At 43.5% G+C, this 14429-nt stretch overlaps 1 long non-coding RNA gene across 1 annotated transcript; it reads right to left on the reverse strand.

The window, feature by feature from the left end:
* Positions 1–13541: 13541 nt before the first annotated feature.
* On the reverse strand, positions 13542–14166 carry LOC123133364 (uncharacterized). Its single transcript, XR_006465239.1, has 3 exons — positions 14106–14166; positions 13830–14014; positions 13542–13682 (listed from the first exon to the last, which is right to left on the reverse strand). It is a non-coding gene; the product is annotated as an uncharacterized lncRNA (long non-coding RNA).
* Between the last annotated feature and the right edge of the window lie 263 nt (positions 14167–14429).

Raw genomic sequence — 14429 nt, forward strand, 5'->3', positions numbered from 1 at the left:
ACCCGTACGGTCTACACACTTAAGGTTCGGTGACGCTAGGGTTGTATGAATATGAGTATGCAGCAAACTGTATGTTGTTCGGAGTCCCGGATGAGATCCCGGACGTCACGAGGAGTTCCGGAATGGTCCAGAGGTAAAGAAAACTATATAGGAAGTGCTGTTTCGGCCATCGGGAAAGTTTCGGGGTCACCCGGTATTGTACCGGGACCACCGGAAGGGTCCCGGGGGTCCACCGGGTGGGGCCACCTATCCCGGAGGGCCCCGTGGGCTGAAGTGGGAAGGGAACCAGCCCATAGTGGGCTGGTGTGCCCCCCTTGCCCCCCCTGCGCCTAGGGTTGGAAACCCTAGGTGGGGGGAGGGGGCGCACCACTTGCCTTGGGGGGCACTCCACCCCCCTGGCCGCCGCCCCCTTGGGAGATTGCATCTCCCAGGGCCGGCGCCCCCCCTGGGGGCCTCTATAAAGGAGGGCAGGGGGAGGGCAGCCGCACCCAAATCTTGGCGCCTCCCTCCCCCTGCTACACCTCGTCCTCCTCCCGCAGCAGCTTGGCGAAGCCCTGCCGGAGTTCTGCTGCATCCACCACCACGCCGTTGTGCTGCTGGATCATCATCAACCTCTCCTCCCCCTTGCTGGATCAAGAAGGAGGAGACGTCATCCGCTCCGTACGTGTGTTGAACGCGGAGGTGCTGTCCGTTCGGCATTTGGTCATCGGTTATTTGGATCACGACAAGTACTTCTCCATCATCACCGTTCTCTTGAACGCTTCCGCACGCGATCTACAAAATGGTATGTAGATGCAATCTCTCTCCCATGACTCGTTGCTTAGATGAACTCATAGATGGATCTTGGTGAAACCGTAGGAAATTTTTTAATTTTTTGCAACGTTCCCCAACACCCCGCCGTCAGGCCGGGGATACGAGCGAAGGTCTTCCATCCGCGACGAAGATACATGACATGAGGGGCTGGGAAGTCGACATCAACCCGCGTGCTGCTGTTCCCACATCCCCTCATATGCAATCTTAGAGTCTGTGGCGGGTCGAGCTCCATCTCCCGAGCCAATGGAGTAGGGAGACAGAGACGACGACGCACTGGCTGGTGTAGCCATGGTAGGGATGCAGAGGCGAGTAGATATTTTTGAGATTGCGAGGGATGTAGAGGCGTGAGTATTTGTGGAGCGAGCTAGTGTGCTTGACATGCTGGTTGTGGACTGTAACCGACGCACCTTCTTGCGTAAGCCATAGGTGTACTATACACCGACAGTGCTCTAGGATATTTTGTACTTCATCTCACACGGTTGGTGATAATAAACTATGTGGGATCTACTTGATTTTTCATCTTGATTTGAATTACATAATGGGATCACAGCGGCAATGGACGGTGTTTGAATTGCTAGAACTTTTATCTGCAGTGAACATGCAACTATATGTGTGTCGTACAAAAATTGGAATTATTCAGGGTTCGTTTGGAAATTTTATACATTAAATTTGTTTTCTAGCCATTTCAGGTGCACAATTCAAAATTAAAGCACATGCTCCAATCCATAAAAACGGGTTACAAAATCAAATGTTTGTCCTTGGTTGCAAGCTTAGGTCACATGCAAGAAATGAGAATGAATGACAAAGATCTTGACACTATCGCTCGGCCGCTAACATTGAGATACATGGTTTTAAAATTCTAGTAAATCGAAAACTTGGCTGAAATTCATGAAACTTGACATGATATCATGGAACGACATCGACATGCCGTGGTAAAAATATTTCCCATTTTGGTCAGGTTTGGGTATAAGCTTCTTGCAAACTGGAACTTCTCTCATAACAAGCCAGATGGTTTCGGTAGGGAACGTGCCACCTTGGGGGACAAACGATATACGTTGCCTCTTCTTACTTTCTAAAATTTTCTTGTGTCAACATAGTACAACATGAGTGTTGTGTCATTTTTATACATTAACTGAGTTTTCTATGCATTCATGTGCATAATTCAAATTTGAACTGCTACATGCACATGCTCGGTCATATAAAATGGTTCAAAATTGGAATATGTGTCCTTGGTTACATGCTTAAGTCTCATGCAAGAAATGAGAATGAATGTCCAACACCATGCCACCGTCGCTTGGCCGCTAACATTGAGATACATGGTTTTTAAATTCTAGTAAATTGAGAACGTGTTTGAAATTTATGAAACTTGACACGCTAGCATGAAACGACATCAACATGCAGTGGTAAAAAAATTGTCCCATTTTGGGCAGTGGTAAAAACATAGAACAACGTGAGTGTTGTGTTAGTTTTAGGATTTTTTTGGACTTCGTTTAGACATTTTTATACATTAATTGAGTTTTCAATGCTTTTATGTGCATAATTCAAATTTGAACTACATGCACATGCTCTAATGCATAATAATTGGTTGAAATTCAAATCCGTGTCCTTGGTTGCATGCTTAGGTCCCGTGCAAGAAATGAGAATGAATGCAAAACACCCTGCCACCGTCACTCAGCCGCAAACATTGAGATACCTGCTTTTTAAATTCTAGTAAATCCAAAACTCTTCTGAAATTCAAGAAACTTGGCATGCTATCATGGAGAGGCATCAACATGGCGTGGTAAATTTTTGTCCCATTTGGGCAAGGTTTGGGTATAAGCTTCTCACAAACCAGAGTTTCTAACAATAAGAGCCTCATGGTTTCGGTAGGGAACGTGCCACCTTTGGGGACGAAGCAATATCCATTGCCTGTTGTTTCTTTCAATTTGTTCTCTAGTGTCAACATAGAACAACATGAGTGTTGTGTTCAAATTTGGAATGTTTCGGGGTTCGTTTGGACATTTTTATACATTAATTGAGTTTTCAATGCATTTATGTGCAGAATTCAAAATTGAACTATAGGCATATGCTCTAATGCATATAAATTGGTTGAAAATTCAAATGATGTGTCCTTGGTTGCATGCTTAGGTCTCATGCAAGAAATGAGAATGGATGTCAAACACCCTACCACCATCTCTCGGCCGCATACATTGAGATACCTGCTTTTTAAATTCTAGGAAATACAAAACTCTTCTAGAATTCATGAAAGTTGGCATGCTATCATGGAGAGGCATCAACATGCCGTGGTAAATTTTTTGTCCCATTTGGGGCAGGTTTGGGTATAAGCTTCTCACAAACTAGAGCTTCTCACAACAAGAGCCTCATGGTTTCGGTAGGAAATGTGCCACCTTTGGGGATGAAACGATATCCATTGTCTGTGATTGCTTTCAATTTTTTTCTCTACTGTCAACATAGTACAACATGAGTGTTGTGTTCAAACTCAGAATTTTTTGGGGTTCGTTTGGACATTTTTATACATTAATTAAGTTTGCAATGCATTTATGTGCATAATTCAAATTTGAACTGCAGGCACATGCTCTAATGCATATAAATTGGTTGAAAATTCAAATCCATGTCCTTGGTCGCATGCTTAGGTCCGATGCAAGAAATGTGATTGAATGTCAAACACCTTACCACCATCACTCAGCCGCAAACATTGAGATACCTGCTTTTTAAATTAACCTCATTACCGGCTGTTCGTCAAAGTGATGGCCGACGACCTCGTGGGCCCATTAAAAGCGTCACACGCGAGTATCGAGTGTCGTGTAGGACAACCATCGACTGCATGTGGCCAAAACATGTATGTGTGAAAGGGTTTTGTAATGTTTTAAATTACGAATTCACGACTCTGATGCGGCACCAGTCTGCCTAACAAAATGGCCAACCCACACGGTGGCTCACAACTCGTACTGTACTACGAGCCACCCGCCACCCCCAGACGGACACACCCACACACACACCGCGAATCCACCGCAACTACAATGCATGTTAAATTAATTATCCTGCGGTGAACAAATATATGTTACCACAGGAGCGACGTTTTAATTTGAAAAAAAACAGTGATCATTAAGATGTTTTAGTACATTAATTGATCGATATTCTATGAGTATAATGTGCAAAAATCAAATTTGAGCTACATGCACACATGACAGTGCACCTAAATGGATTGCAAAAACACATGTGTCTCACTAGGTGCATGATTACTCCCCGTGTAACAAATTTCAAACAATGGAATCTTGATTTATAAATTCTAATACATCTGAAACTTTTTTGAAGTTTATTAAACATAAAATATGGACACCAATACAAAGTTGCATTGTACTTTTTTGGGTCAGTTTTGAGACCAGTTTTGATGTAATCTTTATCTAATTACAAACGGGGGATTATTAATAATTGGGAACCAATATCCCAAACGGATTATTTATTCGAACCGTGAGCGTTACATCAACAATTGATACATGCCATGCTTCGGTTAAGCAATAAAGCTGCAGCATTAATCATCCAAATAGAAAAACAATATAAGTTGGATTATATACAACAAGTCATCAACACACAACGACAACGAGGATACATGTTGGATTATAGATTATTTCCAACAAAACATTCTAGTAAATACTAAAGTTTTTGTCACACAACAAATAACAAAGTGATGAAATGAACTTTAGCTCAACACATCCTCAGCGTTGGAAACGCTTGCTTTGAAAGATAACTGATTCTGTGAGAAGGGCCTGCTATTGTCAATCTCGAGACCAACACAAGACTGATCATCCAGGCTGAAGCAGCCTATAGGACACATATTGTGATAGTGAGGGTAGGGAACCATAGAAATGTTCGAGGTATATATACAATTGCTTCTCATAAACGGTAGTAATGTTGTGTCAACAGTAGTTGGATCGCCTTTCACCATCATTGGATAGTTTTGTCCAAGGAAGAGCTAGTTTTCTCGAAGACTATCAATACTGAACAAGGGAGAAGGTGTTGGCGCTAGCACACGAGTATCCATCCCGAATACCCTGCAACGGATGTTGGAATAGGTCCGGAGAGTGCGGCCATGGGAGACAACACCTGCTTCATTAGGAACATCAGCAATTCCCTGTATACATACAAGAAGAGGTTATCCATCGGAATAAGTTTCCAGACGCCACCTAGTATATATGTCCTACTCGTCATCATGCTCGTCATCATCACCATCGTCATCTCCCCCTTGGTTATAAAATTTTTCAAGTATAGGTGGTGGAATGTCCATAGGACCTTGCAAACACAAGAAGTTTAATTAGTAAAGGGAAACTAGCTAACCCGCATGCATGTCGATGAAACAATTATAATTACGGTGGTAGACAAACGTACCGAAATCATAAGGATTCCTTGCAAAAATAGTGCCCTGAGTAGTGGTAGCAAACACACGACCCTCGTATTGAATTGCATCACAGTACTCATCCGTGTACAAAAATTTATTTTTGAGCAATATCCATCAAGACGTGGAAGTAAGGACGACAACAAGCTTGTCGAAGATAGTAACAACTTCATAGTTCTTGTAATCCCAAGAGCGGTTAGGAACTCAAAAAATTGCTATCTTCTGTAGACGACAGTCCCCATGAGAGTATTTGAGCGTACGTAGATCATCTGTGTGCTCAACCTCAGGGCAGTCTCTGATTTTTGGAGGTGGAACCCGGTGACGAGTGTACACATTCACAAGTTCCCACTCACAGTTATACCGAATATAAACAACCCAATCTCCATTTGCGCTTGCCCAAGCCTTACCCTCAAGCGATGACATCTTAACATCACACCTATCATTTTCAAGCGACATCAACTTGCACAAGGAGAGGTTTCCATCGTCCCCACACCGGCGACCAGCGTCATGGCGAAGAAGATAGGGGAGATCAAACCGCTCCTGAACCCTCGGGTTCTTTGCAATGATGTTATTTGTTGAGTCGTGAATGGACTTGAACAAACCTGGCATCAGTGAGTTCCTCCAGCACGTCATCTTTCAGATCGGAGTAAGAACAACGGGTCGTTTCCGACCTATTCCCTCCATGCAGAAGATGACCGAACAATGGCAGAAGGAAGGGTGAAGGAAAATGGAGGGAGGAAGAGCGTGCACTAGCAGTTCCAAATCGAGAGGGAAATGCAAAGAGGCGGTGGACGGTTGGCACGGTACACGATGAGGCTAGTGGGGAGAGAACGGTTGCCACAGAGAGGTCACACACTGACGACAAGGCGGTCCTCTCAGACCTAGCGCCCGTGCGGGATGGAATCCGTCCCCCACACGAGCGAAGCCACTTCGCACCCCACACGGTTGGTACGCCACGCCTATAAGAGCGAGTACTACAATAATGGGCTTATAGCCTTCTTACATGGTAATTTTGCCTATGTGGAGGAGAGAGACATGAAGGATTCCTACAAAAAGGACAAGTGTGCCTGGCACTCGGCCTGGATGGAAATACTCCACAAAGCTCATGTCCTGTACGCGGCCAAGGAGGCATACACGTGCTATGACATGTACAGGCGGATCGTTGACATGAGGAAGTGCCTCCTTCCCCAAAACGGTCAGTGATCCTGCCAGAAACAGAGCAATAGCAAGCGTCATCGCAACAGGAAGTAGATGATTAGATCCTCATTTCTCCAAGTTTAGTATGCATGTAATTGCTTACTTTGGTGTGTGAAAATGTTATGTGTGTAGTCACTTGTGTAATTGTATGCTTAATTTGGTTATGCAATACTGTCTTTTTATGTATGTATATATATATATATATATATATATATATATATATATATATATATATATATATATATATATATGAGTGAACCGTATGCTCTACATCTCACACGCCTTCATCTGGCAGCCCGTTTCTTTTGTTCAGCCTCATCGCAAACATTTAATTGAACTGAACCATATGCCCTGAATCGCACACGCAAGAAAAATCTGAACCATGTTTGATGCATCCGTCATCGCAAACATTTTGCACCTTTTTGGATGGGTTTTTTACACCACCGTTTGTGATTATTGCATAGCACACAATTTTGTCAAAGGGTCTCTGATAGTAGTGTCGCCTTAGCAGCATCCTGCAGTAGTGGACACAAAGAGGGTGGGCCTCCCCTCTGAACACCAACGCATTGCGGCGTTTCCACAGGTGTCAGCAGCAGAGCAGGATGAAGGCTCCTGGCAATGCGTCTCCCACCGCCGAGGCGGCATCGAAGAGGTGCAGATCACGCACACACCCGCCCTGTGCTAGAGGACTGCATCATCACGACATGCTTTCCGAATGACACAGAGAGGGTGGGCCTCCCCTTTGAACACCAACACATTGCGTTGTTTCCACAGGTGCCAACAGCAGAGCAGGATGAAGGCGCCTGGTGATGCATCTCCCACCGTCGGGGCAGCATTGAAGAGGTGTAGACCGCGCATATCCCCCCCCCCCCCGCAGCATCAAGGTGCAGAGACTCCCAGAATGCGCACGCAGTGGCGCACTCCAAGATTAGATGGTTTGGCGTCTCGAGGGGGGGTGCATGCGGGACAGCCAGCCGCTTGCAGCTCGACGATGCCTTTCTTAAGAAGGTTTTCAAGTGTGTGCACCCGCTCGAGCATGAGCAACCAGGCGAAGAAATGGACGCGCTATGGCGCCGGAGACCTCTAGAGGAAGGCAGCGTTGTCCGTGACCATGCCACCGAACTGAGCCAGCCGGTAGGCCGCTCCCAAGGAAAACCCCTCGCGTGGGGCCCTACAGAGAACCTTGCTCCTCAGGTCACCAGACGCCTCAGGGTCCTCGTGGCCGATCAGGGGGAGGAGCGCCTGGCATTCCATGGTAGATACCACAGAGAGCCGGGGGATGAGGATCGTGTCAAGACCCTGGGAGCGGACATCCCAGACAGTCACCTCCGGCCTCGTGGTGTGCGACACCAGGGTGGGGAACGCCCGTCGTAGAGGCCCTCAGGGGAGCCAGTCGTCCTCCTAAAAGGCGGTTTTCCACCCGTCCCCGACCACGATGCGAGAGAGCGCCCTGTAGAGGGGGAGGAGGCTCCGGAGGGCTGCCCAGTGTTCGCTGGCGAGACAGGAGCTCCTGGGTCCAGGATAGAGCGCCCCTGAAATGTCTCCCAGACCCAAGCCGCCCACCGAGATGGATTGGCAGCGTGAAGATGATGCAGGATCTTGAGCAGGAGCGAGTCATTTCATGCAGCGACGTCCTGAACCCTGAGCCCACCCTCCGCCTTGGCCCGACAGACGCGGTCCCAGGCCACTAGACATTGCGCGCCGGACGCGCGCTCAGCAGCGTTCCACAAAAAGACGCGCCGAAGAGACTCCAGCGCCCGGACCCCCTTCGGCGGCAGCTTGAGGGGACCCAGGGCGTATGGGGATTGAGGCGAGGACCGCGTTGAGAATCACCAAATGCCCTGTGGGGGAGAGCAGGTGTGCCCACCACCCGGCGAGGTAGCGGTCCACCTTGGCAATCAGGAAGTTGATGTCGGCCAACACCAGCTTGGACGAGGACAGGGGAAGCCCAAGGTAGGTTTGGGGGAAGCTCTCCAGCCTATACCCCATCATGGCGACGATCCCGTCCAGGATGCGATCCTCAACGTGCATGAGGACGAGGTGAAGGAAATTTGCCCTAGAGGCAATAATAAAGTTGTTATTTATATTTCTTTATATCATGATACATGTTTATTATTCATGCTAGAATTTTATTAACCGGAAACTTAACACATGTGTGAATACATAGACAAAACAAAGTGTCCCTATATGCCTCTACTTAACTAGCTCGTTAATCAGAGATGGTTATGTTTCCTGACCATAGACATGTGTTGTCATTTGATAAACAGGATCACATCATCAGAGAATTGTGTGATGGACAAGACCCATCCGTTAGCTTAGCATAATGAACGTTAATTTTTATTGCTATTGCTTTTTTCATAACTTATACATGTTCCTCTGACTATGAGATTATGCAACTCCCGAATACAGGAGGAACACCTTGTGTGCTATCAAACGTCACAACGTAACTGGGTGATCATAAAGATACTCTACAGGTGTCTCCGAAGGTGTTTGTTGGGTTGGCATAGATCAAGATTAGGATTTGTCACTCCGTGTATCGGAGAGGTATCTCTGGGCCCTCTCGATAATGCCCATCACTATAAGCCTTGCAAGCAATGTGACTAATGAGTTAGTTACGGGACGATGCATTACGAATGAGTAAAGAGACATGATAGTAACAAGATTGAACTAGGTATGAAGATACCGACGATCGAATCTCGGGAAAGTAACATACCGATGACAACGGGAACAACATATGTTCGGTTTGACCGATAAAGATGTTCGTAGAATATGTAGGAACCAATATGAGCATCTAGGTTCCGCTATTGGTTATTGATCGGAGATGTGTCTCAATCATGTCTACATAGTTCTCGAACCAATAGGGTCCGCACGCTTAACGTTTGATGATGATTTGTATTATGAGTTATGTGTTATGGTGACCGAAGTTTTTTTCAAAGTCTCGGATGAGATCACGGACATGACGACGAGTCTCGAAATGGTCGAGAGGTAAAGATTGATATATTGGAAGGTTATATTCGGACACCGGAATGGTTTCGGGAAGTTTTGGATAAGTTTTGGAGTAAGCGGGTTTAAAGCCCACTAGTAGCGCGTGCAGCCACGCTACTAATAAGGCGCTACAACTATTACTTAGCAGTAGCGCGTGTGAAACGCGCTACTGCTAAGACACATAGCGGCAGCGCTTCTTCTCTCCCGCGCTGCTGCTAATCTAGCTAGTTGCATCATGTTTATTATCAATCGCGACTAGTATTCTTTTTTATTTTTTTATTTTTAGTGTATTTATCCGCCGTTATACAAATTTTGGTACAATACCAATTGTGAGGTTTATATCATTTTGTCCATAACAGTGTGTCAAATGAAGGTGGATTAGGTTCACTAGTCATCAACCCGTGCATCTGCACGGGCTAGCAATTAAAAAAACATTAATTGTAAAATAAAGGTAATAATATTAATTACTGTATGAGATGTTATATAAATAAATAATAAGAAACTATATTCTTCTTAATTGATCATTTTTCCATAGCCAAGAAAATGAATCATGGAGGTGAGCATTGAAAATCACAGTTCCTTGAATTGGAACAGGATGATGGGCAGCATATTGGAATCTACTCCGAGGTCTACATCGTACTGCAAAATATTGACAGCGACCAAAATTATATTAATGAAGGCATTGTACAATTGAGTCAAGTACTTTTTTTATCTAAAAAATTGGCAGCTGTCTTAAACAGAAAATATACATATACGCACTCTGCAGTACATTTATATTTTTCAGTATTTTGGAACAGATAGTACGGAAGCAATAGATATACTAAACACCAGTGAACCAAACTTACTTAATTGCCCGTTAGAAAGAAAGGATAATTTTATGGCTTTACCATCTGAAATCTCTATATATTTAGAACATCTAATAATTTAGTCTACAGTTCGGTATCATGGAAGAATCAAGACGCAACCATATTACGGAGGACAATATTTCGCTCGAAACATGTCAAGACCACATCTAAACAATGCATCTGCATTGGTTTAATTCATATGAGAAGTATTTCCGCACCTTACACTATAAGCTCGACATAATGAAATTCCTAGGCACCTTTTACAGACAAAAAAAAGGAGAGCTAGCTAGTATGAAAGAACATAGAAGGAATAAATCATGTTATTCATGAATTCAGATCGAACTTTATGTTTTTTTCTGCGGAACAGACACCTTAAAATTTGCATTTGGAATAAGTGTAAAGCTTAAATGTAATTAGTAATTAGTGATATGTACTTGCTTAGTAGCATCTATTATAATATTGAATGCTACATATCATGCATGATAAAACACAATAGAAGGTGTTTGATTGTGGATAAATTATTCAATGACAATGGGTTGACTGATAATAGGAAAAAATACATCATCAGGATTTGCCGAAAAAGAGGTGGACTTTTTTGAAAAATAAAGCTAGCTCAATATTAGCCTCATGGTAGATGTATCCCAAGTTGGCTGACAACTTTACGAAAATTGGTCAAATCCCATGTTTGATTCATCTCTATTATTTGAGGGAACATGGATAATAGAGATACCGTACACACTGACCCAGTATGAAAGTACTAATCAAATGAAAAAATGAGGACACATAAATTTTCTAACTACGTACAGATAATGAAATGAACAAATGTACCATCATCTAATGCACGAACCACTGGAGAGAGATAATTCAACATTAATTCTTTTTTCTGCCAAACAATATTTAACCTTGATAGTTCAGCATTAATTATGTATATGTCCCCGTAGCTAATCCAAAAACAAAATATATTTACGCACGTAGTGAAAATTAGTATGCCTCTAAATGTACGGACTACATATGAGATGAATATTAGCTGAAAAACACTGGTCAAACAACAGCTAATCGAAGAAAGTAATCCAAATCTAGAAACACGCTATTGAGAGACAGAGAGAAGTGAATGTTCAAACATGAAAGTATAACGATGATTTTCTTTATTCTTTTCATTTTGTGCCAATGGACAAACTCTTGGTCGCTTCTTCTGATTGATTCCTTTCTAATTAATACTGTACAAAGAAAAATAGGCAACTATTATTGTTGTCTTATCATATAGAAGTATCAAAGAAAATCGTCTCCAAACCTAATAACTAAGATCTTTGTATTTCTCAAAAATAGTTTTACCGTGCAAGCAATGATATCGGTCCTTAATTTCTGCTCATCGCCTTACCTCGACATACATGAAGAAATAACACCATCAATACCTTGATCAAATAACTACATAAGTCTGTAATATCAAAAGCATGTGCAAATAGAAACTTAAGAAACTGACTATGATTATTAAAATTCATATATTTTTCGTAACCATGCTGGAAGAGATTATGTTTCAGTAACTAAGGAAGCGACGCTACCTGATCTTCGAATCTTTTGGACCATGTTTTGCTTGATCCATTATTCAGAAAAACCATAGTATGAAGGGAATGCACATATCAACACCTGAATAGTGCTATTGTTCTTGCTAATATGGTACAAATAGAAGGGAAATATGAAGCTAGAAATACTATTTTCGTCACTCCATGTGTGTTTGAGCATAACATCACCGATGAGATATATATTTGGATATCCAAAGAAGTAACACGTACACCATGCATACATTGAGATATATCTGTAGAAGTTGTTTTCATCTTCTTGCATCAACCATGATCGGTCAAGCACAGAGATCAATCTCCTCGTCCTGCTCAGATATATGGCCAATGTTAGACACCATGGCCAGTCGCCAGATGCTGCGAGCTAGAGGAAGCCACCTACTGAAATAAAAACTGCAGCTTCCTTGTCCCTTAGTGGTTGTTTGGATACCAATAATAAAATCTGAGATTTAGGAAAACGAGTTTTAGGAGTGTTTTTAGGAAAACCTGTTTTAAGGGAGAATTTTCGTTACCAGGAGTTTCTGGAATAACTCGTTTGGGTGTGAAAACGTTAAAACAAGTTTTGGTAAAAGCGTGTTTGGATTAGTTAGTACTCTGTAGACCTTATCAAAAAAAGTACTCTGTAGACGCCGCTTACTTTCCCCTGCCTCTCTGAACTCAAGTCGCCTCCGCTTCTTCCCCAAATCGCCGCCGCAGCTTACCGTCTCTGTTCCTCGAGGAGCTCGACCTAGCCCAACCTCCCCACGCCATCAACGGCTCCGGTGACCGCCGCCACGGCGACAAAGCCGTACGGTTGCGCGGCTGCCGCTTCCCGTTCCACTCTCCTCACACCGTCAACGGCCCCAGCTCCGGTGACCGACGCCACCACGGCGATGCCGTATGGTTCCGCAGCGTGCAGTGCAGACGTGGGGCGTCCCATATGTTCTTCGCGGCGGAGGCCTACCCGCGGGGAAGAAGGGCACGCTGTCGCGGTGGACGACTCGCGACTGTGGTTGGTGGCGGAGGACAAAATCCGCCCCCATCTTCTAGACCCTTGACTACCGAGGCATCCAGGGAGTCCGGAGCGTGCTCGACGCCGTCCGAACTACTTCTAGCGGATGAGTATGAGCTGCCCTCTTCGTGGCATGCTGGATCTGGGACTATGGTGACAGACTCTTTCTTTCAGATAATGTGAGGTGAGCTTCTCTCTAGCTAAGTAATTTTATATTCTCAAGGTCCATACGGAACTTGCTGTATGATGTGTGAATGGACAAGAAAATGATTTTAGCAATGAAACATTGGATGTAAAGCTTGTGAACCTACAAATGAATGAAAAATCTATCGATAGTTATCCAATGTACCTATAAATAAAAATGATAACTATTTTAGTGCTTAATTAATCATCTTCATCTTCTTCTTCCTGAGTGGCATGCTGTTGGAGATTACTCCACAACTGTCGAGCGATGCTTGCACGTACTCGCTCACCAGCAACTCGATCATCTTGTAAGTTTGCTTGCCCTCGAACTTCTTGGTCACCGGTGTCAACATCTCCTTGTGTTCCCTCTTGTTCATAAAGCTCAAACAACTCATCATTCCTATCAACCTTCCTTATGAAGTTATGGATGATGCAACAAGCCATAACAATTTGGACCTGTTTTTTGTAAGGATAAGGGATTCCTCCATTCCTGGTTAATATGGGAAATCGAGCTTTTAGAACGCCAAAAGTACGTTCTACAACATTCCGTAGTTGTGCGTGACGATGATTGAACAAATCTTTCTCACTACTATATCGACGTTTAGTTCCACGAAAAGAACCAATGTGATAGCGATCTCCACGATAGGGGGCAATAAATCTTGGAGTATTTGCATAGCCCGAGTCCACGAGATAAAACTTACCTGCATGTAAAGTTTGATATCACTCTCAAATTTCCTATTATATCTTTACATGTTTGATACAATGAGACAAACTTTACTTGCATGTAAATTCATTATTTATTTATTTTACCTTCTGGGACAAGAAACCCACCATCAGTAACAGCCCACCTTAATACGGCTTGATCCGATGCGGAACCTTCCCATCCAGCAGCCACATATGAAAATGTCATGTCAAATGACACTACTGCCATTACATTTTGAGAGGGATAACCATGCCTATTTCTGTAAGGAGTTTGTTTATCAAGCTTGATTTTTGCATTAATATGTGTCCCATCAATTGCTCCCATACAGTTCTGTTGAGAAAAATTCAGAATTAGAATTGGAGGTTGAACTTTGCTGCAAGTAATATCCGAAAGGAACATGTTCTTGAGATAGAATATATACCTTGAAGTATGGGTAAAACCTTGAGTCGCCCAATATTTCGTTGGGAACTTCATTGGGCGGATCTGTTATGTAAACATCACGTAAGCCATTAATGGCTTTTAATACTCTCTTGAAATGCCGACTTATTGTTTCTCCTGAATGTTGAAATCTATCCTGGATAACACGGTTCCTAACATTGTGACCAATTGTATGTAGAAATATGACTAGTTGTTCATTGACGTCCATCCGTTTTGTATCCGTAAGTAAATTCCTCTCGCACAATGCATCTCGCAATAAGTAGAAGGTGTGCTTATCAACACGAAGTTGTTCATAAAATCTAACTGG

This window comes from Triticum aestivum, chromosome 6B (genome assembly GCF_018294505.1).
Source record: "Triticum aestivum cultivar Chinese Spring chromosome 6B, IWGSC CS RefSeq v2.1, whole genome shotgun sequence".
Lineage (NCBI taxonomy): Eukaryota > Viridiplantae > Streptophyta > Magnoliopsida > Poales > Poaceae > Triticum > Triticum aestivum.